Below are 25684 nucleotides of genomic sequence, written 5' to 3' on the forward strand. Positions count from 1 at the left end.
ACTCCTCCCAGGCAATTTCACCGATTGGCATGAAACTTTGCACACAGCATCTGTGGACCCTGCTGACAAAAAGTTATTAAAAGAATTTTGATGTTCCAAACAATACTCAAGTTATTAAATAGCAACTTCCTGCAGATTTCGTTCAAAACAGATAGTGTTGCATATCTCCACATCGGTGTATCCGAATGACATGAAACTCAGGTTACCACTTCCCCATGAGCCCCTGAGGCTCTGTGCAAAATTTAGGGTGATGACCACAAGGTGGCGCTCTTTAAATTGAAGTATTTTATATCTCAACATCGGTTGGGTGGATTAACACGAAACTTGGTATAATTATTGTCAATGCCCTCCTGAGGATATCTGAAGAAGGATTTACCGATCCAACACTAGGTGGCTTTCTGGTGGCCGTCTAATTTAATATTTGGCACTGTGCCAACAACATAACACTCATGGAAATAAAATTGATAGGGGTGGTATAGACTGGCCCCTGTAACTCACACACCAAAAATGACCAGCAGGTGGCACTATTTTCAATGCAAAAGCGTTTTTGGCTGATAACTCCCACATAATATGTCGCACATTGTGAAACCTTCTATTTACGTGTTCTCTGAATTCCGCTTAATTGTGTGATGTAAACCATGCCCACTTTCTCGGTAACTTTCCATTCGCTAAATGGCCACAAATGAAAAACGTACTTTTTCGAACTCCTCCTAGTCAATTTGACTGATTTGCATCAAACTTTGCCTGAAGCATCTGTGGACCCTTCTGACAAAAAGCTATCAAAAGAATTTTGATCGTCCAAAAAACGCCCAAAATATAAAACAACAAATTCCTGCACATGGTGTTCAAAACAGACAGTCTTTCATATCTTGAGCAAATACAGTCGGATTACCACAACACTTTCGCTAATTGTGTTCCATGGCCCAATGAGGGATTGTGCAAAATTCGGCGCAAATTGGCCAATAGGTGGCACTCTGGTGGCAGTCTAATTAGTGTGAATGGCAGTAAGTTGGAAAATCTTCAGATCCTCTTCAAAACTCATCAACTTTCAACCTCTTCTTGTCCCTCATACTTTGAGCGAGAGACACCATGTCAACTTTTAAAGAGTCAGAAGATCTTGAACTATTGGGCATGTATTCAGCTTCTACTTTTTGGAAAAATATATACGTGGGAGGGGTGCCTACCTGTATACTGGAAATGTGAGTAAGAGATAACGTTTATTTTTTAATTTATTACAGCTGACAAGACATCTAGGTGCAGGCCCCCCGACGGCAGCATGCCCCGATGCGCATGGACTGCGAGGGCCCGTTCATTGCTGCTTGCAGCTTTAATTAGGGCCCGAGGACCTAGCGGTGCGATGACCCTATTGAAATGCAAGGTTTTTTATTATTAGGGCCCGAGCACTTAGCGGTGCGAGGACCCTATTGAAATGCAAGGATTTTTTGTTGTTATCATTATTATTATTATTATTATTATTATTAGGGCCCGAGCACCTAGCGGTGCGAGGACCCTATTGAAATGCAAGGATTTTTTATTATTATTAGAGCCCGAGCACGCAGCGTTGCGAGGACCCTATTGAAATGCAAGGATTTATTATTATTATTATTATTATTATTAGGGCCCGAGCACCTAGCAGTGCGAGGACCCTATTGAAATGCAAGGATTTTTTATTATTATTATTATTATTATTATTATTATTATTATTATTCCTCCAAATGAATTGCCTTTTTGGGAGGCTTAACATACCCGAAAACTCATGAAACTTTGCACACATCTCAGAACTGGTGAAAAATTTGATATTTTAAGGGTCTCGTGTGCGGGTTCCAAAAAATGGCTCAGTAGCGCCCCCTACAAAAGTTTGAGGACACAACCTCTGAAGCTAGTTTAACCTACATGTATGAAACTCAGCAGGCTCATGTAACGCCTGGAGACGTACAAAAAAGCCTCTGGAGGCATGCTCTAAACCCAACAGGAAGTCAGCCATTTTGAATTTACTGTGCAATTTTGGTGCATTTTTGGCCATTTCCAGGGGTCATAGATGAACGAACTAGTCCTAGAGATTTCATCCGATTGACTTCAAACCTTGGTGTGTCCCATCCCAAGACCTTGGAGATGAAAAGTTATCAAAAGCTTGAGTTTTCGTCAATGTGTGTGACCGTGGGATGGCGTCAAAGTTAGGGGTCTCGCCACTAAACAGGAAGTAGTTTATAACTCCAGCATACATGGTCCAGTCTTGCCCAAACTTCACAGGATTGATGACAGTCGCACTCTGAACACATCTACATGTCAGTAATTAGAGATAAATATAGCGCCCCCTACTGGCAACAGGAAAGGTCATGTTTTAGACTTTAATGTACATCTACCACAGAATTGACCAGATCCATCTCAAACTTGGTGAAAAAAGTCATAAGACATTGATGATGCTTTATTGTGGAAACTGCGAGTTTTCGTTGAAGGGCGTGGCCACGGCCTCGCGGCGAACTTTGATGTTTCGCCATGATGATACACATTGCTGTAACTTGACTCCACGTGGGAATATCTTGCCAAAACTTCACACATATGATGATAGTCCAGCCCTGAACACATCTACAGAGGAATTTTGAATCACGGCCATAGCGCCACCTTCTGGCAACAGAAAGCTACTTTACACATTCTTTGATGTCCCTCTTCTAGCAGGTTAATCAGACCCACCTCAAACTTGCTGGTCTAAGTCCTTACACCTTGATGATACTTAAAAATGAAGCTTTTGAGTTTTCATCAAACGCTGTCACCGTGGCGCCGCCTTGTTCGCCATCAAACACGATGTTGTTTTGAAGGGACAAGGGATGCTTGAAAACCCACCAAACATGGCATACACATCACAGGTTGCAAGTCTTGTTGTCTGATGTGATTTTTGTGCTTTGATGCACCAAGATGGCTCAACAGCACCCCATAGAATATTTCAATTAAGCAGCCCCCAAAGCTGCTTTGACCTGCATGTATGAAACTTGGTAGGCACCTGTAACACTCTATTACGTACAACAAAGCCTCTTGGAGCCATGCTCCAAACCCAACAGGAAGTCCGCCATTTTGAATTTACTTGTGCCACTTTTGTGCATTTTTGCCCATTTCTAGGGCTTGTAAATTAATGAACTTGTCCTATAGATTTAATCAGATTGGCTCCAAACTTGGTGTATGTAAGTGTGACTATGTTGTGACCAAAAGTTATCACAGGATTTGCCCAATGTTGAATGGCACGCTCGCTGCTGAGCGTTGAATCTTGAGGTCTCGCCATGAAAAACGAAATTGCTGTAGCTCTGGCATAAATGGTCCAATCTCCACCAAACTTCACATGATTCATATTAGTCCCACCCTGAACACATTTTCATTACCATATTGCCTGATAATCATAGCGCCACGTAGTGTCGAAAGGAAGTACTTCTTATCAGACACTTATCTTTGGATTAACCTGAAATTTCAGTGCTGTGGTCTATATTTGATGTACACAAACATGACATATCATTAGTGTCTACAGGCGAGCTGCAGAGGTCTTGCCATGAAACAGGTAATTGCTATAAATTTGGAGTAAATGGTCTGTTGTCCACCAAACTTGACATGATCCGTATTTGTCCCACCCTGAACACATTTATATGACAATATTCCGTGATAGTCATAGCGCCACCTAGTGGTGAAAGGAAGTACTTCTTACCAGACACTTATCTTTGAATTAACCTGAAATTTCAGTGCTGTGGTATGTATTTGATGTACACAAACATGACATATCATTAGTGTCTATGCGTGCTGCAGAGGGTTTAATTTTGATGTCTCGCCATGAAACAGGAAATTGCTATATTTTTGCTGTAAATGTTCTGATCTCCATCAAACTTCAGATGATTCATATTAGTCCTGCCCTGAAAACATTTATATGACCATATTTCCTGATACTCATAGTGCTACCTAGTGGTGACAGGAAGTAGGTCTCAAACACTCATCTTTTGATTTATCTGAAAGTTAAATGCTGTGGTGTATATTTGATGTATAAAAACGTGTATAATTACTGCGCTCTCCAACTCTCTCTAGTGGAAAGAGGAAGTGATACAAAATGTGAAATATGTCATTCCAGCACTGTATCAAAGATATGCAAAATCACTCCTGCATGTGATGTCTAACTTTGACAGAAATGAACTGACACGTCAGAAGGCGTCCTGCCAGCCCCCCCGAGTTGCGTGAAAGTGCGAGGGCCCGTTCATCGCTGCTTGCAGCTTTAATTATTATTATTATTGTTCTTTACCCGACTTCGTGCCTCAATTTCGCCCCTTTCCCAAATTTCAAAGTGCTTCTAACTTTCCACATTCGTCCGGCCACATCCAAAATTCGATATTTTTGGGTGGTTGCACATGGTTGATACGAAATTTCGAAATAGCGCCCCCTACAAATGTTCAAAAACCCCTCCCCATTGGGGTTATTTTGTCGTAGGCAAACAAAATTTGGTACGCACATGTATCATACCGAGATGCACAAAAAAGTCTCTTGACGTCATGGTAAAATCCCAACAGGAAGTCGGCCATTTTGTTTTGAATTTTTTTATTACGGTGATTTCCACAACTTAAATTTGAACGAACTCCTCCTAGAGATTTCGTCTGATCGACTTCTAATTGGCTACAGATCATCCTGAGAACATGCAGATCAAAAGTTATTAAAAGCTTTTCTCTATGTCAAGGGGCGTGGCCGCTAGGGTGTGACAAATTTTGGCGACTTTTCGTTTTCTTGTCGTCAAATTTTGAACGGCTCTCCCGCCCACGTACTTAATCTCAGCAGCTTCAAACTTGCAGGACATGGAGGGGACAGTGGATGATGCTGACAAAGAGTTATGGTGATGGTCATGAGGTTTTGCAGAGAATTGGGTCTGGTGGCAACAGGAGTAGGAAAGCTTTTTACAGACCGTTCTACTGTCATGCTGGGTGTCCTTGTCATTTTGCACAACAATGCAGTCTGAAAGTGTCTTAAGCTTGCTGACCAAAAACAAAACCCAGTATCATGCTAACCTTAGCACTGATATGCTTAATTCCCTTGTGACCAGAAAGGCCCGATGGCTGCCAAAGTTTGTGTCATATAGAGTTGATTGACTCCCTGTTTAGAAAAGCCATGTCTGTCAGGAACTGCAGAATGCAAGTGCAACTAACTAAGGCCCAATCCCAATTCCTATCTTAACCCTCAATCTGAACCCTCATTCTCAAAAATCCACGCTCTCGGGAAGTGCTAGTGCTGTCCCGATTCTCAGAGTGTTGAGTTGAGGGCCAAGAATAAGGGCTGTATGGCCCTCACCATTTGATCAGCAACGAAAATATGGTGCCAATTCACCAGAAGCACAGAAAATAAACAGGGCTGCAGATAAATACATTTGTATGGACAGATCTTGTTTCTGGTTGTTATTTATTTTGGGGGGATTTTTTGTTGTTATCATTGATATTACTGTTCTGATCTTTATTTAAAAAATGACATGCCATGCAAAAAATTTGCTGCTGTATCGAAAATGGTATTGAGTATTGAATATTTTCCTGGGTATCAATATCGAGTTTGAAATTTTAGTATCGTGACAACCATAAATTGGATATAGATTAACTATGATCAAAACCCTTATAAGACATTTCATGAAAATATTTTGGCTATTTCAATGTTTTTGTACATCAGTTAACGTTATATATGTTGAAACATTAAAAACATATACATATTAATTTGTTACAACGACAATGAAAAGACGCAGGGCTGGGCTGTGTTTATATTGTTTTACTCTAAATGCATGTATACAACACATTACGACAGCCAAGGGGAACGGAGGTGGTGACATCATCAAGTTCGCTACTGTTCCAAAAGCAGAAATGACTGCACTCCTGTCCTCCCGTTCTTGGGAAGTCCGGACTCTCACGTGAACTTGCGAAGTCCGAACTTGCCAAGTCCACAAGTCCGAGCTGCTGAACTTGAATATTGAGAAATGCCTATTGTGTGTTAACTGAATGCTTGGGAGGACTCTTGCCTTGCCTCTGCAGGATCCTTCCTTGGGAGGATGGGTCCTCCCAAGGAAAGATCTTTGACTTTGAGAAACACGAGTGCTGGCATTGAGGTGTGCATCACAGCTGATCAGACGGGGCAGAGCCAAGTGTAATATGCCTATTTAATGTGACATACTTGAAAAACACAGAGTGCTCTATACCCTTAGCAAGTGTCTTCAAAATGTAAATAAAATTGCAGTGGAAATGTATATAAAAGGAGGGAGAGCAATATGATACATTATGATAGTACATACATTAAAAAAAAAAAAAAAAAGAAATGATTATGAAGTCATTAAACACCACTATTGACCTTTTCATAATAGCTGTTTGCCCAAAGAAATCATTCTAGGATTATCATTACTAAACCTGTCTCTGCTAGCTCTAACAGTTTCATTAGTATGGTTATCCACCATGACAACAATAATCTATTAATAATTGCTGTAAAAAGAATTAGATATAACGTACTGAGTGTCTGCATGCTCTTAGCAGCTGCATTCTAAGATATGTTGCCATTGATCTTGGACAGCGCATATCATTGTATATGATGGTGTATTTGCGCTGATCTGTGTGTAGTTTCCGTGTAACATAGTGCGTGTGTATTTGTGTGTGTGTAGTGGCTGCAGCTGTTGTCAGGCTTTTATTCTGCACTGTGTGTCTGGGCTGCTGGCCAAGTGGATGCAGTCAGCCAGGGAGAGGGGGTAGGTGGGGTTGTTTCTCTCTCTCTGCATTGCATGAATGAATGTGACCTCGCGTGGGAGAAGAAAGCACATTCTCTTTCCCAAAACTCATTTTGCCATCGCCTTTATGAATGTGGCTCTTTGATAGTCTGCTTTTTTTTGTGTTTGTTCCTCTCGGTTTTCTGCAGTGAATTTAATGAGGCTCCTCTTCTGCTATTGTAGATAACAGCCAGAGCTTTGTATCTGCCTTTGTTTTATCACAGTCTTAGACACCACTGTCTTCCCAAACAGGCTTCTTTTGTCTACTAAGATCTCCCATGATCCTCTGTAGCTTCATTAACAGGTTTATGAACATTTAAACTAGATACAGTTTAATGATTGAATACTAGCGTAGCTGCACTTGGTAGCTGTCAGGCCTTGGGGAAAAATTTAGGGCAAATGTTTTTATGAACAAAGTTTGTAGAACTATTTGACAACTCCACCAAAATGAGTTATACATTCAGACAAAATAATATATTAAAAAAAAAAACTTAATTGACAGATATAGTGTGTTCAAGTTATATTGCTAGCATGATTGGATGGAAGCCCAGCTTGCCTGCTAAGCTTGTTCAATCTGGGAATCAAAGACTGCTGTCATTTATTCACATTATATGGTAGGGATGGGCCAGTTTGAAAATGTTCAAACCGGTTTGATATGAAGATGCTGCACCGGGCTGGTAAGCCAAATTATATGAGGTGTCACACTAACATTTTATACTGGGACATTTCCTTAAAATGACATATGCATGTAATATAGCCAACAGCAAGTAATGTTGGCCTAGCTTGTTTTTAGCGATGGTCATTTACCTCACCAGAAAATTCCTGCTCCCCGGCAATCTCGCTCCAACCAGCTGCCACTGTGTTTAGGTTATTGAAGTAAACTAAGGAGGTAAAGTGTAGATAAGTCCTCATTTCAGCTTCATGAATCAGCCTTTCCTTATCCATTGTAGCACTTACAAAGCAAGCGACACATATAAGTAGAAAGAGGGTGGGCCATCTGACGAAGTTCACTTGAAAATGCCGGCTGCAGCAAGTTAGGACACCTCTGTCATTGGCTTCAAAACCAAATTGTTGTCATATTGGTGCAGTTTTAGTTTCTTGAGTGAAAAACTCTGCCATGTCTCCGCTTGTCCCCCAAAATACACGATCGTCCAAGTAAACAAACACAGCGTGTGCAGCTCTCCCACCTCTGCTGAAATTCAAACTCCTTTGTGTTGCCAACACTGGCCTCGGCTCACAGCCTGTCAGACGCTGTCAGCCTCCATTATACCATTTATAAACATTATAGGCCGCGTCCTTGATCTTTGGTTTTCCAGCGGACCGTTCGAGCAAGTCCAGCTTCTCTGCTGCTAATGCTGCTGCCGGGATACAGCTCATGAGGAGCCAGCTGCTAATGCTATGTACTGCTGCTTGCCGTGCTGCTGTAGCTCAGTCGTAACTGTAACTGATGCTGAGACTCTACTGACTGTGTGACTGGTAGACGGCGGTGGGTGGCACAACAGGCCAAAACACAAATTCAAAACATAAACATGATTTGCGGACCGTAAAAATTTTTTTTAAATGCGAATATTCTGGCTGTACTATTGTTGTCGGTGAGATCAGTATGTTATATGAACATTATTCCTTTGTCTCTGTGACATATTAGAGGGATTGTACGACTATTTGCTTTATATTTCTTACATATAGCTCCTTTAAAGAAGAGAGGGGTGATGGAAACAGAAGGCAGCGTGAAGCTGCGCAACTCATTTTTGTTTAGTGATCCAGTGCTCTTAGCTTCTGTGCTGACTGTCACTGAAGTCAGCTAAGCTACTTTTAACACAGATGCTGGTTCTATCTCCGCCACTGCCATCCAATTTGACTGCATGCCTGAAAGAGCTGTCAGCAGCCTTGCAGGAGAGGTGATCCCAAGGATTTTATAACTGAACTATGGACACACTGGACTAAGGGACACACACCCTGACTCTGTGGAAATCTGATGTTTTGACATCACAGATGTCGAGTACAGTGTTGCCAACTTAGCGACTTTGTCACTATATTTAGCGACTTTTCAGACCCCTCTAGCGACTAACCACTTGGTTAGGGTCAGGAAAAGATCATGGTGTGGGTTAAAATGAAAAAGAAAGTGGCAAACACATAAGCCGTGAGCCTGCTCCACCTCAAGCCGGTCGCGACACACCATACGCCCGCCGCGAGCCGTTCAGCACCGCAGACAGTCGGACTAATGGGCTGTCAAACCAATGACATGGACCCATTTACAGTCAGGGCAGGATGTAAATGTAAAATTTTCTTTGTCTAATATAAATCACTGAAAGAAGGTTCATTTGTAGTTCTAAACATATTCAGGGTGTTTTTTTACTCAGTTTTTGTCTCTCCCATGACATTATTCCTCTCTCCTACAGCAGCCATTACAATTACATGCATATGGACAATTATGCAAATTAGGCAATGACATCATTTAGCAACTTCTAGCAACTTTTAGGACAGCCAATAGCAACTTTTCTTACTGAGGAGTTGGCAACAGTGGTCGAGTAAAGGCATTGAGGTGCAAGTCTCTCAGGAAACAAGACTAGCTGCAACATAGTTTATAGCCTGACCGTGAAAGGTCACTGTGTTAAATAATGGCTAAATTGTTACACAGAGTCAGTGGTAGTTCAGTGAAACCTACACTGTGTAACAACCACTTCACAACTTTTTTTCTCCTCTGCTCCAATCACAAACACCTCTCTGCTCTCACAGCATTCACCACCACTCTCTCTATTTCGACTGAAGACTCACTAGACCCACACGACGCTACTCTTAAAATCATCAAACTATATCAACACCCTTCATATATAGGATTGAGAATGGAGAATGTTTCTATAAGTCTAATTGTTTCTGATAGTGATAAGTGAGGGTTTTGTAAAAAAAAAAAACAAGCAATATGTGATCGGCATAAAGACTAATTTTATGATGTTCATGTTGTATTTTGATTCCTTGAATGTGGGTGTTTTGGTGGATGGCTGCAGCTAGGGATTCAGTGAATATGGTGAATAGAGAGGGAGAGAGTGGGCATCCTTGCCTAGTCCCCCTGTGCAATGTGAATGGTTGCGAGGTTAGTCCATTGGTGATATCTGTGGGTGAAGGTGCAGTGTATAGAATTTTAACCAGTCAATAAATTATTCCCCAAAGCCAAATTTTTGCATTGTTGATATGAGAAATGACCAATTGACCCTATCGAAAGCTTTTTCTACATCCAAAGTGACTCCAAAGTTTTTGTTTGTTGTTTTGATGAGTGATCCATTATATTGAAAAGTCTGCATGTGTTGCTGAATGAATGTCTACCTTTGATAAAACCAGTCTGATCAGGGTGGATTATGGATGGCATGATTTTTTCTATTCTGTGAGAGAGAGTTTTAGTGATTATCTTTAGATCCACATTGAGGAGTGAGATGGGGCGGTAACTGGCAGGAAGTGATGATTGTGACTGTATTCATATTTGTTGGTAGTTTTGAGTTTTGATTTATTTCAGTTAGGGCTGGGCGGTATGACCTAAAATTCATATCATGGTATAAATCAAATTCCTTCATGGTAACGGTATATATCGCGGTATAAATTTAAGTGTAAAAGTTATAATAGAAGTGTTTCTGAATGGGTTTTGTAGTCCCTTAGCAAAGCTAAATTGATAAAAAAAGAAAAAACAACAACAACAAAAGCAAAGATATAATGTATATTTAGAGCATTTATTGTGCAGAATGCAGATCTCAAAACTCAAAATTAAAACCCAGCACTCTATGGTGCAAAATGTCCCCTGGGATCTACATCAAAAGGTAATTTCCTTCTTTTAGCAAAATCCTAAATTACTGAGTTGTATTTTTTCCACCTGGACCTTTATGCTCTGCCATTTCTCCTCTAATCATCAGGCTATAACCTGTGACAGGCTGTTATGATACCACAACTATCACACATTCACATATGGAGTTTTTTGTGGAGCCCCTAGCGTCACATAGGTTTACATTACCACAGGTTTATGACAAAATCTCTTGCCGAAAACCAACTCCCGTGTGCGCACGGCGAGAGAGTAGAGGGAGAGACGCTGTGCTGCTGCCAGAGGAAACGCTGAATGAGTTCACTCTGAGCGGTAAGTCGCTAAAAGACTGAGTCTGAGAAGTCCAGGGCTGTTCATAAAACATTAACTCACTCACTCACAAGTTCTCCAGCAACACATGTTGCACGTGCTACGCTAAATCACGGACGTGAACCAGCTCCTCTTGCTCCACTGTCTCTGTGCTCGCAGCCATTTTCACACTGAGGCAGATGCGATGACGTCAAGCGCAAATCTCAACTGTGGGCCAAATTTATATCATTTCTACCGTTTACCGCATATACCGTGCAGCCCTAATTTCAGTTATCACTTTTTGGAAGAGAGGGGCAAGAATAGACCAGAAGTGTTTATAGAACTCAGCAGGGAAGCCATCAGGTCCAGGTGATTTGTTATTGGGCATATTGTTGAGGGCAGCAGAGAGTTCTTTATCAGTCATTGGTGAATCGAGTATTGCAATTTGATCTTGGGTGAGTTGTGGTAAGTTAATGTGGCTGAGGAAAGAGTCAATGTCGTGTTGGTCTGGGTCTTTTTCTGATGAGTACAGGTTGGCATAAAATTCTCTGAAAATGTTATTTATGTGTTCTGGTGATTGTGATGGCTTCCCTGCTGCGTCCCTTACAGATATTGTTGTTTTTTCCTTATTATGTTTGATTTGGTTTGCTAAGTATTTACCGGAATTATTGTTGTGATGGAAGTGTTCTTGATGAAGTCTGTGTACCAAAAATTGAGTTTTCTTATTTATAATTTCATTCAATTTAAATTTCTACCTTCTTAATTCATTTAGTGTGTCTTCTGTTGGAATGCTTGCACAAATATCTTCTAGCTGTTTGATTTTTTGTTCCAGTTCAGTTTCTTGCTCTTGTTGTTTCTTTTTTTTTGTAAGTGGAGAATGAAATGATGATTCATCTTAAAACGGCTTTTCCTGTTTCCAAAACAAAAGATGGAGATGACTTTGGAGAATCATTTATTTCTAGGAAGGATGCCCATTCCCTTTTAACGAGACTGTCGAATTCTGGATCTTGATGGAGGGATGTGTTAAAGCGCCACCTGGTGTTGAATTTTTGTGGATTATTTCTATTCCATGAAAATGTTATCGGGGCATGGTCGCTCATGATTATGGGGTGGATCTTTGAATCTGAGATATTTGATATAATTGAGTTGCTAGCTAGAAAGAACTTAATGGGTGAATATGTTTGATGAACCAATGAGAAAAATGAGTATTGTCTTATAGATGGATGATGCAATCGCCAACTACAAACACGCAATTTAAATAACCCACCTGTAGCCAGATAGCGCAGGGTCAAGGACAGACGTTCTCTAGGGGATATGGCAAGCCTAAATCTGGTGTCTTTCCTTGCGATGTATGGCTCTACCAGCCCCAGCAAGAAATCAAAGTCCTCCACTGTCGTCCGTAGCATTTCCCAAAAACCTGTTCGATCATTCAACTATGAAAGGTTCAATAATCTGGGTCAGAATACATGCATAGACTATATAGACAAAACGATGAAGGCTAGCTAGGCTAGCGGCACCGTGGTGACCAAGTTGCATTCACAGAACTCACCTCCAACTCTGCAGAGTTGACAACCTGCACAATCTGCGTGCAGCAACCCATTCCTTCACCCAAATCCCTTTCTTCTTTTCCTGTTTCTTCTCAGCGCAGAGCAGGGCACAAAAGACCTGCAGAGCTCCAAGCTGTCGGACATCCATGTTGACAAGTAGCGCAGGGGAAATTCTTAATATCCTGTCTTGGTCACGCGTGACAAAACGTAGTTTGGTGACGTCACTGCGTTATCTGGGGCTCTGTCAGCGAAGGCTCAGTAGTGAAATCTTGTGGTGTGCATACACAGGCCGTGACACAGTTGTTAAGACTCCTGATGACAACACACGTTGCCAGGTATGAACACTGAAAAGATCTCCGCGACTCAAGTTTGGTCCGCCAGTCTTGTAATGTGAACAAGGCTGAAGTGGGCTATACGAACCTTTGATGCGAACATTCAACAACACATCGTCACTGTCGATGTCTGAACTACCTCGTAAAAGTGACATTTTACAATTCTTCACATTATAAACCAAAAAATTGATTTTGTCACTTAATTCATGTTAATGTTATTTTAAAATTAAAGTCTCTTAATGAGTAACTTTTTTGAAGTGATTTAAGTAATTATTTTCAGAACGTTTCTCATTATTCTGAGAGACTAACTCAGTATTTTCAGATAGGGGAGACCTGGGCCAATTGTAACAACATTTTAGGTTTTCCTTAATAACTATTGTGTTCGTAACACTGATGCTGCAGCAGATAAAGGTGGTCATTTTAATAACTTAAATACTGCTGGGTGGCTTATTGTAACCTATAATAATATAACCTAGCTAGGGCTGTCAATCTTCCCCCAAAATCAGATTTGAATTTTTAATGTTTTTTATGTTAAAAATTCGAATAATATTCGAATATTTCCTTGGTATAGGCTATAGTCTAGGCCTACCACCACATTTTTATATTTTTTGTGTTATAATGACGTTATTTTAATATTTTGCATCACATGCAAAAGTGAGCGTCTCCGGCTTGTCAGCGCAGCGGTGTCAGTACATCGGTAGACACGTTGCTCCTTCTCACTTCAAGTCGCTGTCATTAACTTTTAACCTGCAAAGGCGGCAGTGCCGTAACATTGTAGGAATTTATGAAAGCCCTTGTGAACATTTCAATAGTTACACATTAAAACAATATTTATTTGCAGTTACTCTATTGAACGACCCCGAAGCATGAGCAAACGGGCTGTGTCACTTTGGATCAAAAAGATGCGCCCTGTCACTGTCAGCGCAGGGCTGACAGGGCACCCTCCGCTGAGAACAGAGAGAGGAGAGGAGAGGAGAGGAGAGGAGATGGATTGTAGGTCTGTTTGTTTGTAAACGGGGCTTCTCTGACAGTCATGTATTTCCCCAAAAAAACATCTCTTTAATGCACGGTAGAGCGCCGTTTTTGTTTTGTTTTGTTTTGTTTTTTCCCCAAAATATTCGAACCTTAGTTTCCAACTTCGAATATGCTTATTTTTACAATAATTCGAATTGTTTTCGAATAGCGAAGTTCGTTCTGACAGCCCTAAACCTAGCAACAAATTCATATTATTGTACAAAAGTACTGTAACTAATGGGCCAAACTAAATCTTTAAAATAAAAGTAGTGCAATAAAAGTGTAACATTTGCATCTGAGAAAGTGGAATAGATTAACAATGTAGTAGTGTTGTCACGGTACCAAAATTGGGACGATACCAGTGTAAGTATCACGGTTCTGAGTGGTATGACAATACCACAGCAAAAATTAGGCAGATGTGCCTTTGGTCATTTATAAAAAGATAAATCCCTTTTCTATAATACATCAATGATATTTCTAGGGCTGTAGTCAACAAAAGAAAATCTTGGTCGACTAAAGTCGCACATAATCTTCAACTAATTGATTAGTCGTGGGAAAAAAAATCTGCACGTTATTTTTACTTCTGCACTGGTGTGTCTGTGTCACTCTGCAGTTACACCTCCAAAACACTAGTCGGCGGTGGAGGACCATGTTAAGTGCTGTAAAGTTTAGTTCAAATCAAACTTTATTTATATAGTTGATTCAAAACACACATTAAATATGGCTTAATAGAGACAATTTCTAAGACAAGTACGCAAATTGGCTTCACTATAAATTGCAGAACTGACAGACAAACACTTGTCTTTATCTGGACACATTTCCCCCACCAATACAACATGCTAACACTATTAGCACAAGTCTATGGCATTTTACATTGTATAAATTAGCCTAGCAACTAGCGATTGTTTCCTCTTCTCATATAAAACCAGGGACAACAGCAACATTTAACAAAGGTAACGGTACATAATTTGGCTCCATTACAACTCACAAGATTCACCGACAAAACAACTGTCTTATACTAAAGACGTTTTCCAAGCAAATACAACATGCTAACGTTTTTAGCGCCAGCCTATGGCATTTTACATGGTATACATTAGCCTAGCGATGGGCGGAGATTTCCTCTGCTCAAATGAAGCCAGGATAAATCCCGAAAAATAAATCCCTGAAGGATAAATCACACACGACTTAAAATGCTATTTTAGTGGAGGCTTTACTGTCTTCACAATTTATTGTTTCTTATCTGTGAAATACAAGTAAATACAAGCTTCGTTTCCACTGAGGGAAATGGTGTCAGCTGACAGAAAGACAGGAGGTCTGCGTCACTGCGACGCTGAGCGTGAAGGTGGGCGAGTTTAACTTTCTGTCAACAACGGGGGTATTTTGAAACACCCCCATTTTCACAGGTGACTTAGCCTGTCCCCCCCGCCGCAGGAAATAATGGATTAATCCTGGAAAGCTGTTGATGTAGCACTTTTCTCCATATGAAAGTAGCACGGCGATGGTCGGACGAGAGCATAGCTGTGGAGCTACATTAGGGTCAAATGTTTTGTACTTGAAAAAATAAAATTTGGAACTGATAATTCATGTGCTGATCTTGAATTTTGAAAAATACAACAATGTATTCAAAATAAAAATAAGTGTATAAAATGTTTTTTCAGGTTAAATATAATTTTGATTCACTTTGGTAATTCTTTTGAATGAATAATTTATTTTCACTTTTCACTTCCATATATATTTTAACATTTGAGGTCTTATTTTTTTCAGTTACATGTTTTATCTTTTCAGATTCAGATCTTATTTTTTACATTTTCAAATCTTATTTTTTCACTCTCAGATCTTTTTTTTTTTTTTCAGTTTCAAATCTGTTTTTTGAGTTTCAGACTTTTGACCCTGATGTGGCGTGGGGGGCGTGGCATCAACTGAGAGGGGTGTGGAATCATGAGTGACAGTGCCTTCATGGAACGTAGGAACTAAAAACATTCTGACTTAATACTTATATACACCATATTCATGTGACTGGCAGTGTAAAAATTAATGCCGGTGACAAACTTCCATTTAGAAATCTGTTTTAGACAGTACTGAGCACCGATTGCGGTATGAAAGCGATAAATTATGCTATTGACTTGAAATTTTACACACACACCCTCCTGATAGTCCTCTACAAAAAAGCCTCTGGCACCATTAATGCCGCCCTTACAGATTTTTTGCTAATTTGCATAATTTGAAAAACAGTAAAATGACATAAACTTTTACAATTTTGACTCCATCAACACCAAATTTGGTACACGGCTTTGCGGGATGACAAGACACATTTCTATTACAAATGAGCCAGATTGGTCCAAAAACATGGCCGTCACGGACCAATGAATCTTTGCTGTGGGCGGAGCTTAGAATTGATTGGCCATAACTCCCACACCCTTTGACCTATCATCACCAAACTCGGTGGGTAGGTCCACAATAAGACTTGGAAGCTGCCTACCAAAGCATTTTGAGCTCAGCCTATAGGGGGCGCTATAAATGCCAAACATCTGTATTTCAAAGACCATTGGATGGAATTTCACCAAATTTGGTATGCATGCTCTAGGGGTGGCTATTGACTAATATCTTGATTGCCATGTTGATAGGTGAAAGTGGGCGTGGCCTATTCGTCATTAACCGTCATAATTTGCGTTTTATTAATTTATGACCAGCTGGAAGGACCTAGGGACATGAAACGTGGTACATGGACTATAAATGACATCCAAATACTGCTCAAAAAATTTGGTCCCAATCGGCCTTATGGGGGCGCTATAACATAGAGTGTAAAGCTTGAAAGGCTCTGTCCGCCGCACCACAAGTGCTATTGACTTGAAATTTGACACACACATACTCCTGATAGTCCTCTACAAAAAAGCCTATTGCACCATGAATGCCGCCCTTATAGATTTTTTGCTAATTTGCATAATTTGAAAAACATTAAAATGACATAAACTTTTACAATTTTGACTCCATCAACACCAAAGTTGGTACACGGCTTTGGGGGATGACAAGACACATTTCTATTACAAATGAGCCAGATTGGTCAAAAAACATGGCCGCCAGGGACCAATGAATCTTGGCTGTGGGCGGAGCTTAGAATTGATTGGCCATAACTCCCACACCCTTTGACCTATCATCACCAAACTTGGTGGTTAGGTCCACAATGAGACTTGGAAGCTGTCTGCCAAAGCATTTTGAGCTCAGCCTATAGGGGGCGCTATAAATGCCACACATGTGTATCTCAAAGACCATTGGATGGAATTTCACCAAATTTGGTATGCATGCTCTAGGGGTGGCTGTTAACGAATATCTTGATTGCCATGTTGACAGGTGAAAGTGGGCGTGGCCTATTCGTCATTAACTGTCATAATTTGCGTTTTATTAATGTATGACCAGCTGGAAGGACCTAGGGACATGAAACAAGGTACATGGACTATAAATGACATCCAAATACTGCTCAAAAAATTTGGTCCCAATCGGCCTTATGGGGGCGCTATGATTATCTCCAGATTTCTCCAAAAATTATCATGATCATGGAACTGTGATTGCTTAAACACTAAAATACCTATTGAAACTTTGAAATACGGATCAACAGGTAAAATTTCAATTTATGTTTTGATGTTCAAATGGAGTCTCTATGTGAAAGTATACCACAAATGTTATTAGTATGTAGGCGAGCTGAAAACCCGATTTCAAGAAATGTGTGACTTGGAAAGAGTATGTATTGCTTGGAGCTTTCAGGGACAGAGTGGGGAACGTCTTGCACTACGGCAGATGAGGGTCACGGTGGGTGGTGAGGGTCACGGTGGCTGGTTTGGGGCGAAACAGGTTAGAACCCGCAAATTGCCGCTCGCGGCTATATTTATTATTATTATTATTTTTTGTTGTCTGCCGCTTGAGCTCAAATTCCCGTGAGCTGGAATGAGCCAGAAACCTGAAACTTGGCCCAATGATTGGAAATGATGTGCATCAACTTTTATTAAAATATGAGCCCAGTTGGCCACATGGTGGTGCTGTAATTAAGGCTTAAAAATGACTTTTTTGGGAGGCCACGCCCCTCACACCATAAGTCCGAATGACTTGAAACTTGACACACAGGTCCAGCTCAATGTGCTCTACAAAAAAGCCTCAAGGACCATTAAGCTCCGCCAGACTAGATTTTTTGCTAATTTGCATAATTTGAAAAACAGTAACATGACATAAACTTTTACAATTTTAATTCAATCAACACCAAACCTGGTACACGGCTTTGGGGGATGACACGACACATTTCTATTATAAATGAACCAGATTGGTCAAAAAACATGGCCGCCACGGACCAATGAATCTTTGCTGTGGGCGGAGCTTAGAATTGATTGGCCATAACTTCCACACCCTTTGACCTATCATCACCAAACTTGGTGGGTAGGTCCACAATGACACTTGGAAGCTGCCTACCATAGCATTTTGAGCTCAGCCTATAGGGGACGCTATAAATGCCACACATCTGTATCTCAAAGACCATTGGATGGAATTTCACCAAATTTGGTATGCATGCTCTAGGGGTGGCTATTAACTAAAATCTTGAGTGCCATGTTGATAGGTGAAAGTGGGCGTGGCCTATTCGTCATTAACCGTCATAATTTGCGTTTTATTAATTTATGACCAGCTGGAAGGACCTAGGGACATGAAACGTGGTACATGGACTACAAATGACATCCAAATACTGCTCAAAAAATTTGGTCCCAATCGGCCTTATGGGGGCGCTATAACAGAGTGTAAAGCTTGAAAGGCTCTGCCCGCCGCACCACAAGTGCTATTGACTTGAAACTTTACACACACATCCTCCTGATAGTCCTCTACAAAAAAGCCTCTTGCACCATGAATGCCGCCCTTACAGAATTTTTGCTAATTTTAATAATGTTAAAAACAGTAAAATGAATAAACTTTTGAAATATTTGTGCTATCAACACCAAACTTGGTATGAGGCATCGGGGGACCGAGACACTCATTTCTATTGTAAATGAGCAAGATCGGACAAAAAACACGGCTGCCGTCACGCAAAGTGTCCTTGGAAAGGGCGGGGCTTAGCGAATAACGGCTGTAAAATGTTAACCGTTTTTCCAAACGTCACAAAACTGGGTAAATGTCATCAGAAAGGGACCAAGAACACACCCAAAAAAAAATTTTGAGATCAGCCTATAGGGGGCGCTATAAATGCCACACATCTGTATCTCAAAGACCATTAGATGGGTAAAAAATTAGATGTGACTTGGAAAGAGTATGTATTAATGGGAGCTTTCAGGGACAGAGGGGAGAACGTCTTGAACTACGGCAGATGAGGGTCACGGTGGCTGGTTTGGGGCAGAACAGGTTAGAACCCGCAGATTGCCGCTCGCGGCTATATTTATTATTATTATTTTTTGTTGTCTGCCGCTTGAGCTCAAATTCCCGTGAGCTGGAATGAGCCAGAAACCTGAAACTTGGCCCAATGATTGGAAATGATGTGCATCAACTTTTATTAAAATAAGAGCCCAGTCGGCCACATAGTGGCGCTGTAATTAAGGCTTAAAAATGACTTTTTTGGGAGGCCACGCCCCTCACACCATAAGTCTGATTGACTTGAAATTTGACACACAGGTCCAGCTCAATGTGCTCTACAAAAAAGCCTCTGGGACCATTAAGCTCCGCCTGACTAGATTTTTTGCTAATTTGCATAATTTGAAAAACAGTAAAGTGACATAAACTTTTACAATTTTGACTCCATCAACACCAAATTTGGTACACGGCTTTGGGGGATGACAAGACACATTTCTATTATAAATGAGCCAGATTGGTGAAAAAACATGGCCGCCACGGACCAATGAATCTTTGCTGTGGGCGGAGCTTAAAATTGATTGGCCATAACTCCCACACCCTTTGACCTATCATCACCAAACTTGGTGGGTAGGTCCACAATGAGACTTGGAAGCTGCCTACCAAAGCATTTTGAGCTCAGCCTATAGGGGGCGCTATAAATGCCACACATCTGTATCTCAAAGACCATTGGATGGAATTTCACCAAATTTGGTATGCATGCTCTAGGAGTGGCTATTAAGTAATATCTTGAGTGCCATGTTGATAGGTGGAAGTGGGCGGGGCCTATTCGTCATTAACCATCATAATTTGCGTTTTATTAATTTATGACCAGCTGGAAGGACCTAGGGACATGAAACGTGATACATGGACTATAAATGACATCCAAATACTGCTCAAAAAATTTGGTCCCAATCGGCCTTATGGGGGCGCTATAACATAGAGTGTAAAGCTTGAAAGGCTCTGCCCGCCGCACCACAAGTGCTATTGACTTGAAATTTTACACACACATCCTCCTGATAGTCCTCTACAAAAAAGCCTCGTGCCCCATGAATGCCGCCCTTACAGATTTTTTGCTAATTTGCATAATTTGAAAAACAGTAAAATGACATAAACTTTCACAATTTTGACTCCATCAACACCAAAGTTGGTACACGGCTTTGGGGGATGACAAGACACATTTCTATTATAAATGAGCCAGATTGGTCAAAAAACATGGCCGTCACGGACCAATGAATCTTTGCTGTGGGCGGAGCTTAGAATTGATTGGCCATAACTCCCACACCCTTTGACCTATCATCACCAAACTTGGTGGGTAGGTCCACAATGAGACTTGGAAGCTGCCTACCAAAGCATTTTGAGCTCAGCCTATAGGGGGCGCTATAAATGCCACACATGTGTATCTCAAAGACCATTGGATGGAATTTCACCAAATTTGGTATGCATGCTCTAGGGGTGGCTATTAACGAATATCTTGATTGCCATGTTGACAGGTGAAAGTGGGCGTGGCCTATTCGTCATTAACCGTCATAATTTGCGTTTTATTAATGTATGACCAGCTGGAAGGACCTAGGGACATGAAATGTGGTACATAGACTATAAATGACATCCAAATACTGCTCAAAAAATTTGGTCCCAATCGGCCTGATGGGGGCGCTATGATTATCTCCCGATTTCTCCCAAAATTATCATGATCATGGAACTGTGATTGCTTAAACACTAAAATACCTATTGAAACTTTGAAATACGGATCAACAGGTAAAATTTCAATTTATGTTTTGATGTTCAAATGGAGTCTCTATGTGAAAGTATACCACAAATGTTATTAGTATGTAGGCGAGCTGAAAACCCGATTTCAAGAAATGTGTGACTTGGAAACAGTATGTATTGCTTGGAGCTTTCAGGGACAGAGTGGGGAACGTCTTGCACGGCAGATGAGGGTCACGGTGGGTGGAATCACGGTGGCTGGTTTGGGCGAAACAGGTTAGAACCGCAAATTGCACTGTGGCTATATTTATGATTATTAGTATTTTTTGTTGTCTGCCGCTTGAGCTCAAATGCCCGTGAGCTGGAATGAGCCAGAAACCTGAAACTTGGCCCAATGATTGGAAATGATGTGCATCAACTTTTATTAAAATATGAGCCCAGTTGGCCACATGGTGGCGCTGTAATTAAGGCTTAAAAATGACTTTTTTGGGAGGCCACGCCCCTCACACCATAAGTCCGAATGACTTGAAATTTGACACACAGGTCCAGCTCAATGTGCTCTACAAAAAAGCCTCAAGGACCATTAAGCTCCGCCAGACTAGATTTTTGCTAATTTGCATAATTTGAAAAACAGTAACATGACATAAACTTTTACAATTTTAATTCAATCAACACCAAATTTGGTACACGGCTTTGGGGGATGACAAGACACATTTCTATTATAAATGAGCCAGATTGGTCAAAAAACATGGCCGCCACGGACCAATGAATCTTTGCTGTGGGCGGAGCTTAGAATTGATTGGCCATAACTTCCACACCCTTTGACCTATCATCACCAAACTTGGTGGGTAGGTCCACAATGAGACTTGGAAGCTGCCTACCATAGCATTTTGAGCTCAGCCTATAGGGGACGCTATAAATGCCACACATCTGTATCTCAAAGACCATTGGATGGAATTTCACCAAATTTGGTATGCATGCTCTAGGGGTGGCTATTAACTAATATCTTGAGTGCCATGTTGATAGGTGAAAGTGGGCGTGGTCTATTCATCATCAACCGTCATAATTTGCGTGTTATTAATTTATGAGCAGCTGGAAGGACCTAGGGACATGAAATGTGGTACATGGACTATAAATGACATCCAAATACTGCTCAAAAATTTGGTCCCAATCGGCCTTATGGGGGCGCTTATAACATAGAGGTAAAGCTTGGAAAGGCTCTGCCCCGCGCACCACAAGTGCTATTGACTTGAAACTTTACACACACATCCTTCTGATAGTCCTCTACAAACACGCCTCTTGCACCATGAATGCCGCCCTTACAGAATTTTTGCTAATTTTAATAATGTTAAAAACAGTAAAATGAATAAACTTTTGAAATATTTGTGCTATCAACACCAAACTTGGTATGAGGCATCGGGGGACCGAGACACTCATTTCTATTATAAATGAGCAAGATCGGACAAAAAACACGGCTGCCGTCACGCAAAGTGTCCTTGGAAAGGGCGGGGCTTAGCGAATAACGGCTGTAAAATGTTAAGCGTTTTTCCGATCGTCACAAAACTGGGTAAATATCATCAGAAGGGGACCAAGAACACACCCAAAAAAAGATTTTGAGATCAGCCTATAGGGGGCGCTATAAATGCCACACATCTGTATCTCAAAGACCATTAGATGGGTAAAAAATTAGATGTGACTTGGAAAGAGTATGTATTAATGGGAGCTTTCAGGGACAGAGGGGAGAACGTCTTGAACTACGGCAGATGAGGGTCACGGTGGCTGGTTTGGGGCAGAACAGGTTAGAACCCGCAGATTGCCGCTCGCGGCTATATTTATTATTATTATTTTTTGTTGTCTGCCGCTTGAGCTCAAATTCCCGTGAGCTGGAATGAGCCAGAAACCTGAAACTTGGCCCAATGATTGGAAATGATGTGCATCAACTTTTATTAAAATATGAGCCCAGTCGGCCACATGGTGGCGCTGTAATTAAGGCTTAAAAATGACTTTTTTGGGAGGCCACGCCCCTCACACCATAAGTCTGATTGACTTGAAATTTGACACACAGGTCCAGCTCAATGTGCTCTACAAAAAAGCCTCTGGGACCATTAAGCTCCGCCTGACTAGATTTTTTGCTAATTTGCATAATTTGAAAAACAGTAAAGTGACATAAACTTTTACAATTTTGACTCCATCAACACCAAATTTGGTACACGGCTTTGGGGGATGACAAGACACATTTCTTTTATAAATGAGCCAGATTGGTGAAAAAACATGGCCGCCACGGACCAATGAATCTTTGCTGTGGGCGGAGCTTAAAATTGATTGGCCATAACTCCCACACCCTTTGACCTATCATCACCAAACTTGGTGGGTAGGTCCACAATGAGACTTGGAAGCTGCCTACCAAAGCATTTTGAGCTCAGCCTATAGGGGGCGCTATAAATGCCACACACCTGTATCTCAAAGACCATTGGATGGAATTTCACCAAATTTGGTATGCATGCTCTAGGGGTGGCTATTAAGTAATATCTTGAGTGCCATGTTGATAGGTGGAAGTGGGCGGGGCCTATTCGTCATTAACCATCATAATTTGCGTTTTATTAATTTATGACCAGCTGGAAGGACCTAGGGACATGAAACGTGATACATGGACTATAAATGACATCCAAATACTGCTCAAAAAATTTGGTCCCAATCGGCCTCATGGGGGCGCTATAATTATCTCCAGATTTCTCCCAAAATGATCATGATCATGGAACTGTGATTGCTTAAACATTAAAATACCTATTGAAACTTTGAAATACAGATCAATAGGTAAAATTTCAATTTATGTTTTGATGTTCAAATGGAGTCTCCATGTGAAAGTATACCACAAATGTTATTAGCATGTAGGCGAGCTGAAAACCCGATTTCAAGAAATGTGTAACTTGGAAAGAGTATGTATTGCTTGGAGCTTTCAGGGACAGAGTGGGGAACGTCTTGCACTACGGCAGATGAGGGTCACGGTGGGTGGTGAGGGTCATGGTGGCTGGTTTGGGGCGGAACAGGTTAGAACCCGCAGATTGCCGCTCGCGGCTATATTTATTATTATTTTTTGTTGTCTGCCTCTTGAGCTCAAATTCCCATGAGCTGGAATGAGCCAGAAACCTGAAACTTGGCCCAATCATTGGAAATGATGTGCATCAACTTTTATTAAAATATGAGCCCAGTTGGCCACATGGTGGCACTGTAATTAAGGCTTAAAAATGACTTTTTTGGGAGGCCACGCCCCTCACACCATAAGTCCGAATGACTTGAAACTTGACACACAGGTCCAGCTCAATGTGCTCTACAAAAAAGCCTCAAGGACCATTAAGCTCCGCCTGACTAGATTTTTTGCTAATTTGCATAATTTGAAAAACAGTAACATGACATAAACTTTTACAATTTTAACTCAATCAACACCAAACTTGGTACACGGCTTTGGGGGATGACACGACACATTTCTATTATAAATGAACCAGATTGGTCAAAAAACATGGCCGCCACGGACCAATGAATCTTTGCTGTGGGCGGAGCTTAGAATTGATTGGCCATAACTTCCACACCCTTTGACCTATCATCACCAAACTTGGTGGGTAGGTCCACAATGAGACTTGGAAGCTGCCTACCAAAGCATTTTGAGCTCAGCCCATAGGGGGCGCTATAAATGCCACACATGTGTATCTCAAAGACCATTGGATGGAATTTCACCAAATTTGGTATGCATGCTCTAGGGGTGGCTATTAACTAATATCTTGAGTGCCATGTTGATAGGTGAAAGTGGGCGTGGTCTATTCATCATCAACCGTCATAATTTGCGTTTTATTAATTTATGAGCAGCTGGAAGGACCTAGGGACATGAAACGTGGTACATGGACTATAAATGACATCCAAATACTGCTCAAAAAAATTTGGTCCCAATCGGCCTTATGGGGGCGCTATAACATAGAGTGTAAAGCTTGAAAGGCTCTGCCCGCACCACAAGTGCTATTGACTTGAAACTTTACACACACATCCTTATGATAGTCCTCTACAAAAAAGCCTCTTGCACCATGAATGCCGCCCTTACAGAATTTTTGCTAATTTTAATAATGTTAAAAACAGTAAAATGAATAAACTTTTGAAATATTTGTGCTATCAACACCAAACTTGGTATGAGGCATCGGGGGACCGAGACACTCATTTCTATTATAAATGAGCAAGATCGGACAAAAAACACGGCTGCCGTCATGCAAAGTGTCCTTGGAAAGGGCGGGGCTTAGCGAATAACGGCTGTAAAATGTTAAGCGTTTTTCCGATCGTCACAAAACTGGGTAAATATCATCAGAAGGGGACCAAGAACACACCCAAAAAAAGATTTTGAGATCAGCCTATAGGGGGCGCCACCGCCATTCCCAGATATTCCCCTTTTTTTCCCAAACCGTTTTCCCATTGAAAATGAATTACGGAATCTTCAAAAATCACAAAATTTCAAACGGTAACTCCCAATTCATACTTTCAGCTAGAAACTACATTCAAACTGGAAAATATTCAGCAATTCCTTGACTTTTTACATATGATTCAACTTTTCAATCCCATTCAAACTTTCCAAAATATTCAGCGTTTTCTGAAACTTGGTTATAATGGAAGTCAATGAGAAAATCCTTCAAACTCACTCATCTTCACCCACACTTCACGAACTCATACATTCACGTAGAAACTCCATTCCAACTCTGAAATGTTGACATTGCCATCGACTTTCAGGGACTGATTCATATTTTCCATATCTCTTTTAGGTTTTCTACACCAGCTGTTTAAAAATCATGAAATTTTCAGCCCTTCTCAGAATTTATAATGGGTGTGTATTGCGTGGAATGTTGAGAATTAGAGTGGG

The 25684-nt window shown here is 41.0% G+C and overlaps 1 protein-coding gene and 1 long non-coding RNA gene across 4 annotated transcripts in view; both read left to right on the plus strand.

The window, feature by feature from the left end:
- Window positions 1-25684, plus strand: part of hspa12a (heat shock protein 12A) — a 251759-nt gene that overhangs the window by 48203 nt on the left and 177872 nt on the right. The gene's annotated exons all lie outside the window — the stretch shown is intronic.
- On the plus strand, window positions 17490-24242 carry LOC125904051 (uncharacterized). Its single transcript, XR_007451368.1, has 3 exons — window positions 17490-17577; window positions 22589-22855; window positions 24102-24242. It is a non-coding gene; the product is annotated as an uncharacterized LOC125904051 (long non-coding RNA).

Source organism: Epinephelus fuscoguttatus, linkage group LG16 (genome assembly GCF_011397635.1).
Source record: "Epinephelus fuscoguttatus linkage group LG16, E.fuscoguttatus.final_Chr_v1".
Taxonomy (NCBI): Eukaryota; Metazoa; Chordata; class Actinopteri; order Perciformes; family Serranidae; genus Epinephelus; species Epinephelus fuscoguttatus.